Source organism: Saimiri boliviensis, chromosome 13, assembly GCF_048565385.1.
Source record: "Saimiri boliviensis isolate mSaiBol1 chromosome 13, mSaiBol1.pri, whole genome shotgun sequence".
NCBI lineage: Eukaryota > Metazoa > Chordata > Mammalia > Primates > Cebidae > Saimiri > Saimiri boliviensis.
The window spans coordinates 23,385,604-23,402,500 of NC_133461.1; the positions used below are offsets into that span (position 1 = coordinate 23,385,604).

Sequence of the window (16,897 nt, forward strand, 5' to 3'; positions counted from 1 at the left end):
AGGAGAGCATTTGTGTAAACACAGTCAGTATCATGTAGTGGTTAGAGTATGAAATCTGATCAACTGGGTTTTTAGGGGGCTATGTCACTTCCTAGCTACACAGTTATTTGTGAAATAAGTACTCATTTGGATTTGAATGCATTTATGTAATATCCTTGAATGTTACGTATTATTACTACACATAGTAAAAACCACTGTCATGCTATTACCAGTAACAAGGTAACTACCTTTCCTTTGGCATTTGAGAAACAAATCTAACATGGCAGCCTACTTAGGAATGGTTAGCAGTAGTAGAATAGGGTCTCAACTATGTGCAAAAGAATTTCACCTAACGAAGGTCACTTGCTTTTTCTGAAATTATGTAATATTGCAATTTTTTTTTTTTTTTTTTTGAGATGTGGTCTTGCTCTGTCACCCAGGCTGGAGTACAGTGGGTCAATCATAGTTCACTGCAGCCTTAAACTCCTAGGCTCAAGCAATCTTCCCACTCAGACTCCTGAGTAGCTGGGTACACAGATTTACACCACCACACCCGGCTAACTTTTCTTCTTCTTTTTTTTTTTTTTTTTTTTGTTTTGTAGAGACAGGGTCTCCCTGTGTTGCCCAGGCTCTGCAAACCCATCTCTATCAAACCAAGACATGTTGTCAGCCTTTTTAATCATTACACTTCGTGCTCTGCAAAGTTTGTGTTAGAAAATATTTCCTCCATCTTTTCTCTTTTGAACTAGGACATCGGCTACTATGCCTGGAGCTTCTTATAATGTGATTCCCTCAGCCAATGATTTGTTTATGCCTAAATCAGCCTTGCCTCTAAGTGATAAGGAGATACATGCTTTTTCTTTTGTTTTGTGTCAGTGGTGTTCCGTAATAGGCTGGGAACGGGTTTGCCTGAGTGATACACAGCCCCTTGGTGGGGCTGGGTGTAGTGGCCCCCCACAAAAGTGAAGGTCAGACCTAAGGTCTTAACTTTGTCTGGCCAGATGAAGACATGTGGGCTAGGTAGACCTGTGTGGCAGTCTGTTTCTCTTATAAAGTAAACAGAGTTTAGTTTGTTTAGGACTGCTTAGGTAGATTTCTAACATTATGCAGGAATATTTGTACAGATGTTTTAAGGTAAAGTCAAAGAATGGCTGGATTCTAGCCTTTGACACATTATAACATATCTTTTCTCAATGCCCTTGTGGAATTCACAAAAGAAACGGTATTTTTGATCACCGGCTATGAGAAACTTAAAAAATATATATTTTTCAATAAAGGCTGATTTAGTTAACTCTTCTTACATTTAAAGAAAGAAACATCTGCTGAAAGTAGGGAGGGGAGGCGTGAGCGGAAGCGTGGTGTCCACATTCCACAATGAATGTCTTTTCCCAGCCAATTTTAATTTTTCAGAAAAACCAGGCACTGAGTTAGATTCCTCGGGAAAGGTCCCTATTGGCTGATGAGCCCTGAGCTTCTTGCTGGTGCCCCCGAACTTGGACTGCTGCTTCAGTTCACAGAGATAGTCTTTCTCTGAAAAGCCGATAGATCCCATTTAGCCACCCCTCATTTGTAGTCATTGCCACCTTGTGGATCACAAAGGATATTGGTTTTCATCAAACTTCCATTACGATTTGGCTTTTTGTGGCAAGTACATGTTGGCAGTGGATTGCCGTGTTCCTCACCAAAAGGATCCTGGTTTGTTCAGCAACACCTCACTTCTCCACTCACAGTTCATTTATGATTCTGATGAGAGTGTTTTTTCAGGAAACACACATTTCACTTTTTGACCTAGGAGCATCTGTTAGAATTTTTTTTTAATACTACTTTGGCATTCTGAAAGTGTTAATGTCTTTCATATCTGTTTAATGCTATTTAGGGATATTTATGATCACCTCTTGGTTACTCAGGGTAAAGTGTGTCGCAATTTTTTTTAAACAGACAGGAAAGCATTCACATGAGGAAACAGATTGCTTTAAACATGTGCTTCCTGTGACAGTAAAAAGAACAAATTAGATTTAACACTGTGTAATGAATGCATAAATGTGTACATTTAAGCTTTTAAAAGCTTTATGTTCAGTTCTGGTCACAACAAAAATTGAGTCACCTGTAAAAATTAAAGACGCTTGGGGTACTCTCAGACTTCTGAAATGCCCGGCAATTGCAGTCCTCGCCTGACGATGCCTCATTGGAATCATCAAAGCATGATCTATTAATGTTGTAGAGAGCTAGAACATTACAAGGCACATTCAGAGGTTAAACCAGGCTAGAGTCAGAGTCTGTGCATTTAGCAAACAAATCAGAATTTGTTGTGGGGGGAGAACATTTCACTCTCATCTTCCTCCCTAAGAATCAAAGAAAATATCAATTTTCAGGAGCCCCATATATTCCCCTGTCTTTCATAAAAGAAAAAGAAGAAAACCCGATGTTTACTTACTAGCATTTACTACAATTTAATTATATAAAAATGACTTTTTTTCCCTTATGTAATTCAGTTTGAGCTCTGTATGCTGGCAAGGAGTGAATAGAATCTGAGTTAATATTTCCAGTTAGACTCGAGTGTGGAATTGGAGGGCCTGAATCCTCTCCCCGGAAGAAGAGGCACTCATGGCCATTTCTGTCTGAGCCTGCGGATAGTGCCTGTCGGTCCCCTGTGCTTTCAAAGCTAAGGATTTGTGGCACGCTTGCCATCTCTCTGGCCAAGGAGGGCCAGGATGGAATCCCTCAGGGGAGGGCACATAGTTTGAGGACATCTGACTCTCTTATATCACATACTGAGGTACTAATATCAAAACAGACTGCTTGTCGTCGCACGGTGGGGCAGTGCTTTTTTTGGCTGCCGTGGTCGAAATGAAATGGGCAAGCTGTAGTCCGCTTGGCATCAGAATGGGCTAAGGGAAGCAGGGAAATCAGAGTCAGACTGTGAATGCAAGTCACAGCCAATGGTTAACTTCCTTTTTGTGTGTCACTTGGCAGCAACGAGACTGATGGTGATTTTTTTTTAACGTGGGTGAGAGTTCAGTGCCCTAGGAAGAGCCGTAGACGCTGTTATTGTGCTTCCTCATACAGTTGACTTGTGTTGATTTCTTGAGGCCAGTACAGCTGTTCCAAGAGCCAGCTCGAGGAGCTGTGTGCATATGTACATGGCCATCAGATGTCGGATGAAAAAGGTAATCAGATGAGAGGTGATCCATACAAAATCTCACTGCTGATCACTAGGCGGTCATAGGGGAATCAGATTTCTTGCATAAGGCAATAATACCAAAGAATAATATATAGTGCAGTTGAATGGATACTCCCTTGTATACAGACACCCAAAGATATTTTTAAATTATCACCACTCCACACCCCTCATCTCACATAAAAGATTCAAATCAATTTTGGACTGTCTGGAAAAATGCAGGACTAAAATAGCCAGATTGAATTCAGATAAAATTACCTTCTGCTTTTTTTGGGAGGTTGTTGCTTTTTGGTTAGCCACATTATTTTCTTTGAAGATTCATTTGGAAAAGAGTTTGGTAGAATTTCTAGCCTCTCCCAAGATTTTCTTCCCATGTCTCTGTTTGCAAAGAGCTGTTCCCCAAAGGCGAAAAGAGCGAGTTGCCATCTTGAGCGAATTGTATGTTTAGTGAACACCAAATGGTCTCAAAGTTACCCTGGAATTTTCCTTATATCTGGTTGCTTTCGAATACTATTTATTTTCCTCAAAACTCCTAACCATTTGTGCAAGATATCAGTAAGATGACCAACTTCTGACAACCCCAAAAGCAGGGAAGGAGGCTTAGAAATAGAATACCATTTGTCTGGTAATTAGAGTGTATCTCTTAAGTGTTCGAGAGAATTCTGATTAACCTTTCTGTTCCCACATTCTCACATAAAATTAGCACACCTTTTAAATTATTATCTAGTATTTAAACACATATTTTTGAGTCTTCTTAATGCAACAGGTTCTGGAGACACTAAAAGTGTGTTATAGTTTTCTAAAAAACTTCATTTTTCTTACATTTTAAATGTTCTGTTTGTGCAAAATTTCGAGAATCACCATAAGGGCTTCTTTGCATTTTTAATTTAGTAACTAACATATGAATAAATTTGCATATTAATTAGTTGCAGATTAAATCATGCATACATAATTGCCTCCTTACTGTGTTTAATGTTTGTCAAAATCTCCAGCCTGGTTTGATGGATGTCGTATGAAAGATTACAATTTGATGTACCCTTGGAAGTATTTACACCAATAATGCAAGATTCTTAATAGCAGAATTTTCTAGTTATATACAGTTACTAATAAACATGTAAGATAGGTACATGTCCCTTTGACTAAAATTTTTTTCTTTGCACCAAATCGTTTACTATTCATAATCATTAATGCATCTCCTAATTATACAGCATATGTCTGTTAACCCTTTCATTGCTGGCTTTCAAATGGTAGCTTCTTTCTTTTTCTTGCCCCTTTAAGAAAGCAAAATTGTTTGATAATATTCTGAAATTACTTGATTGTCTATTATTTATTTCTCTTCTGGTACATGGACACACCTCATTTGCCATTTATTTTAACATACAATAGATAATTATGTGATCACTTTGTATTTTCTAGTTAAAGATCATGAAATGACCCATGTGCACATGGTTTGTAGCTGATGGGCTTTTGCCTTTCTTTTACCAGTGCTGAAAAAAATGGAAATATTTCAGATACTTCATATTAAACAGTAAATAAATGTATAAACAGACATATACTCTACTTAGGAGGGTAATTGTAGGAGAAGTAAAAGAATTTAAATTATATTTAATTTCATTTTGAATAATGAAATGCATTTAATGTATCATGATCAAACATAGGATGGAAATGTAATTTTTTTTATTAGAACTGAGATCTCTGAAGTAGAAACTGACAAGAGACATAGGTGCTCTTGATTTGAGGTAATTTTAAGATGCCAATAAATGTCTTCTTAAATTTCTTCAGGTATTTAGTGTTTTAAGTTTTATGTTACTCATGTCAAAAGTAGACCAACTGGCTTTTTTTTTTTTCTTTTTACTATTTTGTTGTCTAAGCTGCTTATCACACTGTATTACCCTGCATTAATGAGTATTCCTACTGTGCAAAATTCTATCAAAAATGATGGTGTGAATGTCATTTTTAATTGGAAGTTTATACAGTCAAATTTATAGTACACAACAAAAAATATGTATGTCGTTCTGCTCCAAACCTTTTTTTAGGCTTTTGGTCTTTTTGGTTTAAGTATATATTTTTATTAATCTAAGTGTCATTTGAAAATTACACAAATATTACTACATTTATATTAATACCATTGTTGGGAAGAGAGGGAAACTAATGCATAGAGTAATTATAAAGCCTGTAAACTGTAAGAAGAACAAATGTCAGAATGACCAAGAATGGATTTTCAGGGGTCTTTTTTAGACATGAAAACTTGCTGACCAGTTCTGTATGTTTCATGGAAGTCCTAATGTATGATTTCTGTCTATTTTTGAATGCCTGCATTTATATGCCTAGTAAAAAGACAAAGGTTAAAATGAGTTGAAAGCATTAACAGCTAATTTCCCTTCTGTGATTCGTTCATAGGGGATATAATATCTGCTGGTCACCTACCTCAGGAACATTTATTTTCTTATCACAAGGCACAACGAACTATTTACTGATTTAGCAAAACGTTCTTTTACAACACCTAATGTTACATTAGATTATTTAGCAATATGAAAAATGAAATGAAAGCTGCAAAACTTATAAAAGGAAGCAAACAGTCAGACCCGAAACATATTTATCCACAGCCATTGTGCCTAGGTAATTCAGGGCATATGGTATGTAAATGATATTTGGAGATCCTTGCCAAATCTACACACGACGGGATAAATTAAGGACAGGTTTCCCTGGGTGTGAGTCCCATGACTGTGGCCGGCACACTTTCTGCTTGGACGTGTGTGTTCTGTTCTTGTCTTTCAGCAAGAGCGTCACAGAGCATTCAGTGGCCAAATCTGGTCCTCAGCCGACTTCTAAGACATTATTTGCAACTCCCAAGAATTGATTTTATGATTCAATGTAAAATATAGTACCAGTTTGCCGAACTTTCCCTTTGCTCTCAGATGTGAAAAGATCTGATTAATTTATCAAGATGTGTTTGGATATTAAGCCAATGGATATCTTTGACAGTGGAAATTGAGTGCTTCTTAGCTTCTTAGCCACTGAAGAAAGGTATTACTGAGTAGTGACTTTTCTCTAAGCTAGGATTACGATCTTTCCTAGATCAGACTATGAATTGTTTTGAACCATTGACAATTTTGATTCCAGGTTGGCCCAGTAATAATTTATTAATTCAACTTGATAAATTATTTGTATCACGTTTTATTTTCGAATTATTATTTTGAAGCATATGTTCTCATTTCTAGAAAGGTGAGGGCACTGACTCCTTCTTCTATTTAGAATTAATTTTAAGTAGGCAAGAGGTTATACAGTTTTCTTTTTTCTGAAAGGAATTGTCTTTTCTAACCTGGGGTTCTTAGCTCAGAGTTTTTAATGCTTTAAATTAAGGTTCATTTTTATATTGGAATCATGTAATTGGAGATTTTGATTAGAAACTATGGCAGAATTTTTTCTCCTGTAATTTATTGGACTATACCTAAAGGATGCATTTACTATGAATACTTAATTATAAATACAAGACTTATATGTTTTCTATAAAAGTTTTTTCAGTGTATTTTAAGGCAATGTAGAGTATGGCTTAGGATATTTTATTGTTTTTACTATTAAGAATAGTGCTTTTACTAAGTAAAACTGCTTTTTTCTTTATAAAAGATAATGTCTTTAATATTATGGTTTTATTTGAATTAGCAGTTCAAATAAAAGCTCTGTCCCTTCTATTATCATTTCATTTATGGAATGCAAATAACACACTAGTTACTGTATAGAAAATAAAATTAGGCTCAGTCCTTGTTCATTGCCGTGTAAATTGGGTAAAAACCAGAGGAAAAAATACCCTTGTGATCAACATAAATCAATACTACTTGACACAGATCCAGCTAAAAATTCATGAAAGGGGTCCTAGTTCTGAAGGAGTTTATATAATTATCATGTAGCCTGTAGTTATGAACTCAGGGCAAAGTTCTGAGCTGGTTATTCTGGGACCATCCCTTGGTTTATTGAAACTACTTTGCACAGCTGTGCTTCAAACTCAACAACAGAGAGCAAAAAACAATGTTCACTACAAAATAAACCTTGATCTGCCTTTCAACTTCACTGTGAACTTGAAGCCTTGAAAACAACAAAAGGGGCAAAATCACAATTGAGATTACAGAGTCTAGATTAGATGTAACACACGATAGGGTGGTATGGCCCAATTTTGCTTACACAGGGCAAATGGAAAGGCTGTGAATGACAACATGTTAAGCATCATAGCCGCTTATCGGCATGTTAACTTTAAATGTCAGTCATTGGACCCCATTTGAAATAAAGCACTTGCTTCTTATTCAAAGAAATTAAGGGATATTAGGGAATGCGGAGGTGAGTTGAGGGGTGTTTTGTTTTCTGTGTTTTTTTTTTTTTTTCCCAGTGGGAGAAAGCGCCTTAGACAACAAACTCAAGTATTAAAAGTCTGTTTTTATGTGCTGTATGATTCAAAATGACTGAGCAGTTTTGAAATTTTGTAGAAAGAAAGGAGTATAAGGAGAATGAGAAATGATATTTGCATCTTTACCGACAACTCTGTGTAGCAAATTTAAGATTCTGGCAATTTCCTTACAAGTATCTGAAAATTAGGAATTATGAAGGAAACCCAGACAGATACTTAACCACTGCCTTGCTGCCAGGTGTCTCTTTGATATCAGTAAGTTAGGAAACCTTAAAAAAAAAAAAGGTTAAAATATCCAGAACGATAACTTATTTTAGTATATGTGTTCAGACAAAATATTTCTTTGTTAAGAATGTCAAAATGTTTTATTTAATTGTTCATATATATTTAGTAAATTTTTGGTAGATTTGACCGATTAGGCTTGTTTCATAAAAGATATGGACTTCTGCGTATTTAGATCTTAAGTTTATTTCAGAATGGCCTTTATAAAACTTTAGTGCCTTTCTCTTAGAATTCTAATCAACAAAATTCTATTCATCAACTATATACATCACAGAAGTAATGGTTTTATTTGAATTAGCAGTAAATTACTGATGATACAGTAATTTCTACCATATTGTCAAATGGAGACTGTATCTCCTCAAAGGGAAAGAACCCTGATGTCAGTCAGAAGTTGTGGGTATACTCACTTGGCACGGAATCAGCTTAAAGCTCAAGTATTAGGTTGAAAAATTCACAAATATTTATAGCACACCTACTACGTGCCAGGCCTCCTGGAAGATGGATAGCAATGGCCAGTGTTTCTGCCGTTGGAAAGATTCGTGGCAAGATATGTATGGCCACAAGTAGTTGTACAAATCAGAATTCATTTTGTAATGATTTACAAGGGCCTGGTACCACTGATTCTCCTTGCAGACTATTAAACACAGAGCTTATACAACTCTTAAAAAGACACCGATAGCAAATACATCCTAAATTATGTAATCAAGTAGTCCATGATAGCAGTGTAATAGATGATACAGAGATGGAATCAGCCACCTGGCTTACTGTAGTTGTTGGTGAAGTCCTTTGTTATGAGCATATATTTCTGTTGATGCAACAAAATAATTTTTTTAGGTTTTTTTTTTTAACGTAGTGCCTCAAATCTAGATAAATGGAATGTGTTAGAAAGGATAACAAATAAAAAGTTAAATATGTGGAAATGACATGGAAAGCACCTGTTTCTTCTCTTTGTTTTCTTCCACATCATTAAGAAATAATGTTTCACTGTAGAATATGGTGTCCCTCTGCGAAGTTTTCTAATTTGAATGTTCAAAGTGGAATATAGATTAAATAAGTAAAGGTGACTTGCCAAAAAATAAAGAACACGTGAAACAAACAGAAGTCTGCATCATACATACCAAGTGGCATAACAGTATCACCTCTCAAAAGTGACAGTGCATGTATCCATCTTTATACCTTTTGCATGTGTTGGCATTGTTAGTTATTTTACTGAGAGAGTAGCCACACTATACAAGAGAGAGGCAGGTAAATTAGATCCTTCACACCCATTTCTTCTGTGAAGTGTATGTGGTTTTGAATATACTCTCTGCCGGGATAGCAAATAAAATTTGGTTCAACCCTAATCTTCAGCAGATTATAATCTAGGTAAAGGACAAGCCAGGTTCATGAGATCAAAAATAATAATGAGAACATTTGAAACTAGGGGAATAGCTCCTCATAATTGTATGTGCATTTTATCTGTGTAAAGTAAATACAGCCCTGTTGGAAATTTTTGTCTCGTAATATGCTCATTTTCCCATTTCATGAAGACTTATTCTCAAATGGAAGTTACAGCTGGCTATTATGTGTTTTTCTGACAACCCCTCTTTTCTCTGGACATGATGATTTCTGTTGTGGTGGAAAGGAAGGAAATAAATCTTTTTGTTCTTCATTCACTCAGAGAGCAAAATGTGGCTGAGCTCCTATTGTGTGCAGATTATTGTTGAAGCGTGGGGCAAAGAAAGCTAAATTATTATTTTTCTTTAGAAATTTAAGATATTTGGGAGCAGCAAGGTAAATGCACAGTTTATTTAACAACAAGGCACTGCACTTTGCTGGAGAATCCTGTGTTCTAGAATATAGCCCTTATCTGGAAGTGACTGCAGAACCTGATTCTGGATCCCAAAGAGCTGGAGATCTGACGTGATTAAGACAATGGCCACAGATACTCCCCTGAGCTTCTGACTAGAGACCTTTTCTGTCTGTGTCTTCCCCGAAAATCACAGGGACTGTGTTGAGTTTTTGCTTGGTCAACTGGAGATACAACTTTTGATTGCATTTATGTTCTCAGAGATTGATTTGCCAGAGATAATACATTACAATAAAAACATTAACAGAGAATCTAGGGATTGAAACAAAGCTTATGTGATCACAATTTAACATGTAGTTACTTGAAAATTATTGATTTATAAGGAAACAGATTCAGACAAAGGTAGAACTTAGGTTTAAAGAGCTAGTTAGAAATTAAGCTGAAACTTAAACCAACATCTTGGTTTCTGGCCTCCACATTATACTGCTTATCTAGTAAGGCCAAGAGGAGTGGTGGAATGGAGTGATCATCCCCATATGCTATGTTGGAAAACCAGAAACTTTAGCTCTGTTCTAAGTCTTTAAAGATCAGAAGATAATTTAATTTTTAAAAGTTTCTCATGTTTAATAATTGTCATAAAATGTATAATCAGTTGTTTAATAATTGTACTACTAATAATGACTCAATCCAAAAATATTTAACTCTTAAAAAATGTAATGGACACAATACATTTAAATTTTTAATAAAGTAAACATATGTTTACAACAGAACATATGAGCAGTTGATAAGATATCCAACATAGCTGGCAAGTTTGAAGGTCACAGCCCATGTAAAAAATGGGTATATCTTAAAAAATTCTAGTCTTTATTATATGTTCTGTACCATTTCCTTGCACACATCATAGTTGCTATATGGTGACACTGAGAAGGTAGATGTCCAGACTACATAAAGAACATGGCGTTCAGTTCCCTGACACATGTTAGAGACCACACCCCATTTGGCAGTAAAGGATGTCTTCAACTGGAGGTGAGGGTGAGAGTTGACCTGTTTGGCATTTTGACTCATGTTAAGAAATGCTGAAGGTATTTTATGTTCAGAATGTGTTTGATAATCATGTGTGAAGAAGGCAAAGTGCTGACATTGTAGAATCCCCTGTCAAACCAAGAGAGACAGTTTTCGTGCCCTTGGTTGATAAGCATCATAATTGGGCCTTGTGGCACTGCTATCAGTAAAGCTAGTTGATGACTTTTACATCAGTTTTTGGCCCAACCATAAATGAAGATAAAAGACCAGTACTTTTTCGCACTCATCACCCATACCTGATTCAGCTGGGTTAATGTTAAAAGCCAAAATTTATCAATAAATCAGTTTTTTTCTCCAAACCATTCTTATTTTAGTACTGTTTATGTTCAATAAAAGCTTATGAATTTCTTTCATTGTTATTTAATCAAAGCCCAGAATTTAAAAAAATTACACCTTATTTCTTTAAAACAATTTCTTTTGGATTACTCATGGGATTTACTCTAAGCTCTTGTCGCTTAATAGAAGATGATGCAAGACTAGTCTCACCTGTCCCTTCCTGGTTATGTCTGTGTTTATGTGTGGGTTGGGTATAAAGTGCTTTTGATTAGCAGAATGAAGAGAATGCTGATTTTGAAAACTCAGCAGTTAGAGTTCACCTTGAGTTAAAGACCACCACATTTAGGTTAAGAATGGACCAATGACCTGCTTAAACTGGAGACTATCGATTGGCCTTGAGGCAACTTAGATCTGCTAAACTCGAACTTGAAAAGGCACTTCAATAACAGATGTATATAGGATGTTCTCATTGTATGGTTCATTCACTTGTGTTATACAATTTATGTTTTTTTCCTTTTTACCTGCTCTGTTCATTTCTGCTTGTCAGAGGCGGTCATTAAAGTATTTGACAATTGTTTGTTCTCTGCCTGGCAAGTTGTTCTATTTGCTCCATGATGTCAAACAACAAAGGTATAATTAATATTTAGAAGCCTCAGGAAATTGCTAGAATCTTCATCCCCAAAGAGGGTTAATAAACCCTAGATAATTTATTTAAAGTGAAAATCATTTTCCTTGTGATACCACATTTCCACTCTGATTATCCAGCAATGCATTGGGAAGCCCGATATTTATTCACTAATTTTTTAAAATTGAGAACATCCTGTGTCGAGATTCCAGTCAGCTTCATCAATCCATTTTTTGTTAAAAGTTTCTCAGCTGTCATCCTTCATCCAGACAAATAAACATACCCAGGATTTCCCCTCTGACTTTTTGGGAATTCATTTTACACGTGTACCAATTTGACGGAAAAAAACAATTGTCCTCGAATTTCATTTGACTCAGGTGATAGTGGTAAGCTCACTAACTGGCTTCATCTAGGAAGTGCAGCAATCTGAGTCAACTTCCTCCATCGCTGTTTTTATATTGTTGAGTGCGATGCTTCCTCATTGTACCAAAATAGAAATGGTTTGTTTTTGTATCAAACTTGGAGACTGGCTGTGGATTACACTGGGTTAGGAAAAGGGTTTGTTATTTACTTATTTCTTTTAAAGAACATTCTACTTATCTCAAGGGAAAGAGATTGATGGCCTGGGGAAAAATAAGAGGCATAATGAAATCTTTTCTTCTTAAATAAAATACCACATCTAGTCTTCAGATGTGTCAATTCCACTATCTTTGTCTAATTTCATTTAATATTTGAGAGATTTAGTAGTAAATTTATGACTTTTGCTTTTACTTTGCAAGAAATTGAGGAAGGAAGAAGTGAATTTCAATTTGAGTCAAGTGTGTAAGTTCCAGTGTAATTAAACTTAAACATCTGTATATTCTGGTATTGCTACTTGGTATTCCACTTTACCATATCACATAATGCTATTAGCTACATTTTACCTTGTTTGCAGGGTCATGCCATTTTATATCTCTGCTTTGTTTAATTTCATAGAAGATGTTATGTTCATGTATATAATAGCATACTCATTGAATTCTTTACCTCAGAAATGTCAAAATATGGAAAAGTGGGGAAATGAATTTGATCAGATATCACTGTATACTGAAATTTGAGAACCTGGTTTTTGCATTTATTTTGCATGCTGCGATGTCTCTAAACCATATATGCCTGTGTGAGTTTTTATAATGCCACATAAAGCAAAATGAGACGTCCCCTCTTTCTTCTAAAGGGAAATAGTGCCACAAAAAGGTAGAAGTCAAATATTTACTTATGGATCAAAAATCTAGTTAAAAAATAACCCATTGCTTATCTTAGTAATCAATGTGAATTACTTTATAATCAATATGACTACAAGCTATCTGACTAGTCACTCAGAAAATAAATATTTGATCATGTGGTAAACCATTTGAATGTCTACATATGAACCTAGGCCATATAAAACTAACCAATTCAAGATAGCATAGGAAGTCACTAGTAAAGATACAAATAAAATTAGATTTCACAGTTTATGCTGATATTTTGATATTTTTCTGTGATAAAATCACCTTCGAAGCTAAATATGTCCATATTTGAACCATACAAATACTTAAAATATGTCCATATTTGAACTATACAAATACTTAAAACTATTTACCTGATAATATCTAAATGATGCCAAGGAAATGAGCTCATGCCACTAAAAAGATTGAGATGATTTGTGCTTTATCTGAATTCTTCATGTAATATGGATTTACTTCAGATAAGCATATTTTATACTTATCTAAGTATGTTTATCTGAGATAAGTATTTTTTCCAGATAAGTGTGTATATTGAAAAAAGGTTTAAATTATTGGGATTCCAATTGAAAAAGTAAAAATCTTATTTGCTTATTAAGAAAACAGTTATTTCATAGTGTTAAGATTTTAATACAAAGAAATATGGGAATATACATATAAGAGGTTTGTTGGTGTTCACTAGTAAATTGCAAGGCTGTCTCAAGTTATGGTCATCAGAATAAATTCTTTGTGTGTGTGTGTGTGTGTCTGTGTGTGTGTCTGTGTGTGTGTGTGTGTGTGTCTGCCTGCGTCCTTCTATTAGTAAGTAAATCTTTTATGAAATTGTACTCATACCGAATAGGGATTTTTGTCATTGCAGTTTAAGTTGAATATGAAACATTAATCCTTTTTTGGGTATAAGCTATCACCATTTTTATAGTTTTTTATAACATTATGCATCTACTAACTAAACATCAGCCTTAATTTAGCTTACGAATTAAATTTTTTGTTAATAGTGACTCCTACTGGAGAGCAAAAAATACCAATTAGTTTAGCTTCTAAATAAACTATGCTCCTTTTTTCAATGGACGAGGGTAACCTCCTTTTCCTTGGCTTGGCAACCTTTACTGTTCCTCTAAGTTTAAAGATGAGAACATAGATTTGAATACTAACACATCAGCAGAAATTATATATTTAAGTACATACATAATTCTCAGGCCACTTGTGTTGGGTGCTCCAAAAAGATTTGTGATTGAATATCTTTGCTCCATTGGGAAGAATTTAGCATGGTGCTGTATTTTTGTAATTCCTTTTTCCATTTTAGCAGACTTCTGTTACCTAAGTCTATTTTAGGTGGATTTTTTTTTTTTTTGTGCTGCTCTTTAAGGCACTCTTGCATAGAGGAAACAGCAGAGGAGACACAAGGAAATGCACTCTCCTTTATAACATTCTGCTGATACTCCGAACTACGTGTCCTCTCATTTAAGCCTCAACATAAGCTGTGTGTTCACTAGATGAACAAAGTAAAACTCAAACCTGTGATACAGGTTGGCCAGAGTCACGCTGCCGGGAAGTAGCAAGGTTACTGATCAAGATGTGTCTGACCTTCAAGTTTAAGCACTCTAATTTCCTAACTTTGCTCACATCTTGATTCCAGTGTCTTAGTAGTTTTTGATCTATAAAATGTCATCTAAGGATCTTTGAGCCTTAATTCTCTGTCTTTAAAGTGGGAATGTTAATACCTGTCACAGAGTACTAGTTATGGAGATTAAATAAGTGAAAGCAATTATATGTTCTTTAAATTGTGTATCACTATACTGTGCATGTATTAAGTGTTGTCTTATTAGCAAATATCTTTTTGATGGGTGGATATTTACCTGAGGTGGGTATTTAACTTATAGACTGGCTTGTTCACATTATGTAATATAATTATTGTATATTAATGAATGTCACTATTTTCCTTAAGGTATGATGTTTAGCTAATTTAGCCATGCTAGGCAAAAGAGATCAGCATTGTAGAAATAAGCAAGTCTTATACTTAAAAAAACAACAACAACAACTTTTGATGTTCAGTGACTTAAACAGAAACATGGAGTTGTTCAAGTTCTACCAAGTTATATTCTTGAGGAGAAAAATGGGAATGACATTCCTTCCATAGGACCGTCATTCATTCATTCATTCATTCAGCTTCTATTTGTTGAATTACCTGCCTTTTACTGCAATATGCAGGGCAGCGTGTGTGTGTGTGTGTGTGTGTGTGTGTGTGTGTGTGTGTGTAGGTGTTTATTAGGTTTATTTGGACTTTGCAGTAACCATGTAATATAATCGTTATTTAGAAATAAAGGTAGAATCTACTCTAATGAGCTCTGTATTCCGGTGGATAGTTCAGCTCTTTACCCTGTAATAATAGTTTGTTATCGAATTGTTTAATGTTTGTAGGATTCCCTCTACTTCACAATTAAAGCATTATTATATAGTCATATTTCAAATTCAAGAGCAGGAAGAAAGTTGACATGTCTGTGAACCCTGTGCATGTCCCCAGATGGAGCTTAACCCAGAGCTGGGAATGACTAAATAATTGTTCATGAAATGGTTGAATGTAGCTCTTCATTCAAGTGATGTAGATTTTGAATATTTAGTTGTTCTTTAATGCAGTCATTGACTCATTTGGCAAGTTTTTATTGAATATCTACCTTATAGGTAATACTATACCAATGTGTTGGGGGTTTTAGGTCAAATATTTCCCAGTTTCTTCTAACAACTGTAGGTGTGTGTTGTCAGTGCGTTTCATCTCAAATATGTTTGTCAAAGACTTTTTGGAAAATTACAAAAAAAAAACTGTAAAGTTCAGATTGTAGAAGAAAATGAGAATCATGTGGGTTTTATTTAAGTGGTCAATACTTCTAGACAATTTTGCTGGTAAGAATTTTTTTCCCCAAAAGTGGCAGAAAAAAACAACTGGCTTCATTGCCTCCCCCAGTGTCCTCAATAGTGCTTTGTCTAAGCACCAGAGAGGGATGGTGGCTTTCTATGTAATGTGGCTAACCACCATTCCCTGTCATTTCAGTGTTAACAAGCGGAGGGGTGGGGGGCGGGGTTTTCCCTGCTACTGCTAGTTAGGTAACTTGTCCAGTTATACACTAATGTGAAAACTCTGTCTGTGAAATAAGCAGTAGGCCAGTTCAGGGTCCTGTAGAAATTGGCTGCTTAAGATTAAGACTTCTTTAAAATTATTCTGAAACACATGGATTTATGCATATAGCTTCAGTTGTTCTTATACTTCTGTTCTAACTCCCCACGCATCACACTAAAAATTTATCATGGATGATATTTCTGTCACAAAGAAAACTTCAAAGGCTGAGATCGCAGAAATGTCTCAGTTGACAAGCCACTGACTTGAGTTCTGTGATTGAAATGTACTCCAAGGTCAGCAAACCAAAACCAAACATCACTGGATGATAATACGTTCAGTGTCTCACTGGCTATAATTCATAGATCACCTTTCAAAGCAGTATGTCTTTATTAATCATTGTAAATTTGTGCTTTTGAAACCTTAGACTCTTTTCCATTAGGCAGTGAATCCCAGAAGCTTAATGTTCTAGTCCCATTTTAATTTTTTCAATCTCATGTGCTGAATTGTCAGGGTTTAAAAATCGATTTTACCTCATCAGATTAAAAATATTTATGCACATGTTAACAATATATTAAAAGAAATGAGAGCTTCAATTTTAAAAATAGGAATTGTAGCTCATTAAGCCATGACAATTTTGTTTATATTTACATAATTAATAGAAAGGCATTTATATGTTTGCAAAATAGGTAAGAAAAGGTATTTAACGTAGATGAAGCAGAATGATTGTTTATCAAAAGAGTTTAGAGATCTTTCTAGCAGTCTGCTCATGGAAAGTTAGGATCTAGAAAAGCCTTTTAAATAAGGGGAGAAACAAAGAAACATCAACCAGGAAAACCCCTAACTTACCTCTTTAAATTCCAGCCTCTTTTCTAAGTGGTGGTTTTTACACACTGTCTTCTGGTAGGTGGGTACCCTGGC

General features: G+C 35.2%; 1 protein-coding gene across 35 annotated transcripts in view; it reads left to right on the forward strand.

Moving 5' to 3' along the window:
- The window catches only part of TCF4 (transcription factor 4), a 373,037-nt gene that overhangs the window by 255,830 nt on the left and 100,310 nt on the right, over positions 1-16,897 (forward strand). The gene's annotated exons all lie outside the window — the stretch shown is intronic.